This window comes from Arachis ipaensis, chromosome B3, assembly GCF_059453495.1.
Source record: "Arachis ipaensis isolate K30076 ecotype BB chromosome B3, ASM5945349v1, whole genome shotgun sequence".
NCBI classification, from domain to species: Eukaryota; Viridiplantae; Streptophyta; class Magnoliopsida; order Fabales; family Fabaceae; genus Arachis; species Arachis ipaensis.
The window spans coordinates 111,862,393-111,867,532 of record NC_142438.1 but is presented as its reverse complement, the minus strand read 5'-3'; the positions used below and the strand labels follow the sequence as shown (position 1 = coordinate 111,867,532).

At 35.7% G+C, this 5,140-nt stretch overlaps 1 non-coding gene across 1 annotated transcript; it reads right to left on the bottom strand.

The window, feature by feature from the left end:
• Positions 1–3,177: 3,177 nt before the first annotated feature.
• Positions 3,178–3,285, bottom strand: LOC148572056 (small nucleolar RNA R71). Its single transcript, XR_015908778.1, has one exon. It is a non-coding gene; the product is annotated as a small nucleolar RNA R71 (small nucleolar RNA).
• Between the last annotated feature and the right edge of the window lie 1,855 nt (positions 3,286–5,140).

Below are 5,140 nucleotides of genomic sequence, written 5' to 3'. Positions count from 1 at the left end.
ACATGCAAACAAGCTAGAATGAGTATCTCTTAGATATCTAATACAGGGGACCGAGTCCGAGTTATTAGTATCTTCGTGGTATAAGTTAGAACCCATGGATGGCCATTCCTGAGATCCGAAAAGTCTAAACCTTGTCTGTGGTATTCCGAGTAGGATCTGGGAAGGGATGGTTGTGACGAACTTCAAACTTGCAAGTGCTGGGCGTAGTGACAGACGCAAAAGGAAGGTGAATCCTATTCCAGCATGATCGAGAACCTCCAGATGATTAGCCATGCTGTGACAGAGCATTTGGACCATTTTCACAATAGAGGATGGGATGTAGCCATTGACAATGGTGATGCCCTTACAGAAAGCTTGCCATGGAAAGGAGTAAGACTGATTGGATGAAGACAGCGAAAAAGCAGAGATTCAGAGGAATGAAAGCATCTCCATACGCTTATCTGAAATTCTCACCAATGATATACATAAGTATTTCTATCTTTATTTTCTATTTATTTATTATTATTATTCAAAAACTCCATAACCATTTGATATCCGCCTGACTGAGATTAACAAGATGACCATAGCTTGCTTCATACCAACAATCTCCGTGGGATCGACCCTTACTCACGTAAGGTTTTATTACTTGGACGACCCAGTGCACTTGGTGGTTAGTTGTGCGAAGTTGTGAAGTTATGTTTGGACCATGGTATTGTGCACCAGTTTGTTGGCGCCATTGCCAGGGAGAGAACGAACAACAAATTTTACAACCTGAGTAACAATTTCGCATACCAAGTTTTTGGCGCCGTTGCTGGGGATTGTTCGAGTTTGGACAACTGACAGTTCATCTTGTTGCTCAGATTAGGTAATTTTCTTTTTCGTTTTATTTTCAAAAAAAAAATTTCTTCAAAAATCTTTCAAAAAAAATTTATATTTTTCTTCAGAATTTCTAAGAATGAATTCTAGTGTTTCATGAAGCATGTTGAAGCCTGGCTGGCTGTAAAGCCATATCCAAATTCTTTTGGATTGAGACTTCCACTTGTCAACATAAAAGGCATGTATATGAAGTTGGATGAAGTATCAACTGTTATATGCCTGATTTGTATCTTCTAAAGCTTGGCTGGCTAGTAAGCCATGTCTAACCCTCAGATTGGAGCTTTAGACTAAAGAGCACAAGATTCCTAGAATTCATATTAAAAATTTTGGAATCCTTATTTTTCTTTTTCACACTAATTTTTGAAAAATCCAAAAAAATCATAAAATCATAAAAATAAAAAATATTTTGTGTTTCTTGTTTGAGTCTTGAGTCAAATTTTAAGTTTGGTGTCAATTGCATTTTTTCTAAAAATTTTTATGCATTTTTCGAAAATTCAAGCATTCAGAGTGTTCTTCATGATCTTCAAGTTGTTCTTGGCCAGTCTTCTTGTTTGATCTTCATATTTTCTTGTTTTGTGTCTTTTCTTGTTTTTCATATGCATTATTGCATTCATAGTGTCTATACATGAAAAATTTCTAAGTTTGGTGTCTTGCATGTTTTCTTTTCTTGAAAATTTTTCAAAAATATGTTTTTGATGTTCATCTTGATCTTCAAAGTGTTCTTAGTGTTCATCTTGACATTCATAGTGTTCTTGCATGCATTCATTGTTTTGATCTAAAAATCCTCATGCATTGAGTTTTTTTCATGTTTTTCTCTTTCATCATTAAAAATTCAAAAATTAAAAAAAATATCTTTCCCTTTTTCACTCATAAATTTCGAAAATTTGAGTTGAATTTTTCAAAACTTTTTAAAACTTAGTTGTTTCTTATGAGTCAAATCAAATTTTTAATTTAAAAATCTTATCTTTTTCAAATCTTTTTCAAAAATCATATCTTTTCCAAATTTTTTTATTTATTTTCGAAAATTTCAAAAATCTTTTTCAAAATATTTTCAAAATTTTTTTCTTATTTTTATATCATATTTTCGAAAATCACATCATCAATTAATGTTTTGATTCAAAAATTTTGAGTTTGTTACTTACTTGTTAAGAAAGATTCAAACTTTAAATTCTAGAATCATATCTTGTGATTTCTTGTGAGTCAAGTCATTAATTATGATTTTAAAAATCAAATCTTTTTGAAAACTAATTCTAATCATATCTTCCTATCATATCTTTTTTTTTTAAATCTTATCTTTTTAAAAAATTTGACTTTCAAATATCTTTTCTAACTTCTTATCTTCTTGTCTTTTCAAAATTGATTTTCAAATCTTTTTCAACTAACTAATTGACTTTTTGTTTGTTTCTTATCTTTTTCAAAACTACCTAACTAACTCTCTCTCTCTAATTTTCGAAAATCTCTTCCCTTTTTTTCAAAAATTCTTTTTAATTAAATAGTTATTTCAATTTTCAATTTTAATTTGATTTCATTCCTAATTTTCGAAAATCACTAACCCCTTTTCAAAATTTTATTTTCGAAAATCCTCTCTCTCTCTCTCTCTCTTCTCCTTCTAGTTATTTATTCATTTACTAACACTTCTCTTTATCTCAAATCATTGCTCTTATCCTCACCCTTGTGTTTCGATTATCCATTCTTCTTCACTCTTATTCCCTTTTCTTCTAACAACAAGGGAACCTCTATACTCTGGTAAAAAGGATCCCTATTATTATTTTCTGTTCCCTTCTTTTTCATATGAGCAGGAGCAAGGACAAGAACATTCTTGTTGAAGCAGACCCTGAACCTGAAAGGACTCTGAAGAGGAAACTAAGAGAAGCTAAAATACAACAATCCAGAGACAACTTTACAAGAATTTTCGAACAAGAAGAGGAAATGGCAGCCAAAAATAATAATGCAAGGAGGATGCTTGGTGACTTTACTGCACCTAATTCCAATTTACATGGAAGAAGCATCTCCATCCCTGCCATTGGAGCAAACAACCTTGAGCTTAAACCTCAATTAGTTTCTCTGATGCAACAAAACTGCAAGTTTCATGGACTTCCATCTGAAGATCCCTTTCAGTTCTTAACTGAATTCTTGCAGATCTGTGATACTGTTAAGACTAATGGAGTAGATCCTGAAGTCTACAGGCTCATGCTTTTCCCTTTTGTTGTGAGAGACAGAGCTAGAATATGGTTGGACTCTCAACCTAAGGATAGCCTGAACTCTTGGGATAAGCTGGTCACGGCTTTCTTAGCCAAATTCTTTCCTCCTCAAAAGATGAGTAAGCTTAGAGTGGATGTTCAAACCTTCAGACAGAAAAAAGGTGAATCCCTCTATGAAGCTTGGGAGAGATACAAGGAACCAACCAAAAAGTGTCCTTCTGATATGCTTTCAGAATGGACCATCCTGGATATATTCTATGATGGTCTGTCTGAATTAGCTAAGATGTCATTGGATACTTCTGCAGGTGGATCCATTCACCTAAAGAAAATGCCTGCAGAAGCTCAAGAACTTATTGACATGGTTGCTAATAACCAGTTCATGTACACTTCTGAGAGGAATCCTGTGAGTAATGGGACGCCTCAGAAGAAGGGAGTTCTTGAAATTGATACTCTGAATGCCATATTGGCTCAGAATAAAATATTGACTCAGCAAGTCAATATGATTTCTCAGAGTCTGAATGGAATGCAAGCTGCATCCAACAGTACTCAAGAGGCATTTTCTGAGGAAGAAGCTTATGATCCTGAGAACCCTGCAATAGCAGAGGTAAATTACATGGGTGAACCCTATGGAAACACTTATAATCCCTCATGGAGAAATCACCCAAATCTCTCATGGAAGGATCAACAAAAGCCTCAATAAGGCTTTAATAATGGTGGAAGAAACAGGTTTAGCAATAGCAAGTCTTTTCCATCATCCACTCAACAACAGACAGAGAACTCTGAACAAAATACCTCTAATTTAGCAAATTTAGTCTCTGATCTATCTAAGGCCACTGTGAGTTTCATGAATGAAACAAGGTCCTCCATTAGAAATTTGGAAGCCCAAGTGGGCCAGTTGAGTAAAAGAATCACTGAAACCCCCCCTAGTACTCTCCCAAGCAATACAGAAGAGAATCCAAAAGGAGAGTGCAAGGCCATTGAATTAATTACCATGGCCGAACCTGTAAGGGAGGTTGAGGACGTGAATCCCAGTGAGGAAGACCTCCTGGGACGTCCAGTGATCAATAAGGAGTTTCCCTCTGAGGAACCAAAGAAATCTGAGACTCATCTAGAGACCATAGAGATTCCATTGAACCTCCTTATGCCATTCATGAGCTCTGAGGAGTATTCTTCTTCTGAAGAGAATGAGGATGTTACTGAAGAGCAAGTTGCCAAGTACCTTGGTGAAATCATGAAGCTGAATGCTAAATTATTTGGTAATGAGACTTGGGAAGATGAACCTCTCTTGCTCATCAATGAACTGAGTGATCTGGATCAACTGACATTGCCTCAGAAGAAACAAGATCCTGGAAAGTTCTTAATACCTTGTACCATAGGCACCATGACCTTTGAGAAGGCTTTGTGTGACCTTGGGTCAGGAATAAACCTCATGCCACTCTCTGTAATGGAGAAACTAAGAACCCTTGAGGTACAGGAAGCCAATTTCTCATTAGAAATGCAAGACAAATCCATGAAAATAGCTTATGGACAAGTAGAGGACATGTTAGTAAAGGTTAAAGACCTTTACATCCCTGCTGATTTCATAATCCTGGATACTGGGAAGGATGAGGATGAATCCATCATTCTTGGAAGACCCTTCCTAGCCACAGCAAGAGCTGTGATTGATGTGGACAGAGGAGAATTGATCCTTCAATTAAATGAGGACAACCTTGTGTTTAAAACTCAAGGATCTCTCTCTGTACCCATGGAGAGGAAGCATAAAAAGCTTCTCTCACTGCAGAGTCAACCAAAGCCCCCACAGTCAAACTCTAAGTTTGGTGTTGGGAGGCCACAACCAAACTCTAAGTTTGGTGTTGAACTCTCATATCCAAACTCTAAGTTTGGTGTTGGGAAGTCTCAACAATGCTCTGAACATCTGTGAGGCTCCATGAGAGCCCACTGTCAAGCTATTGACATTAAAGAAGCGCTTGTTGGGAGGCAACCCAATTTTTATTTATCTAATTTTAATTTATTTTTATTGTTATTTCATATTTTATTAGGTTCATGATCATGTGGAGTCACAAAATAAATATAAAAATTGAAAA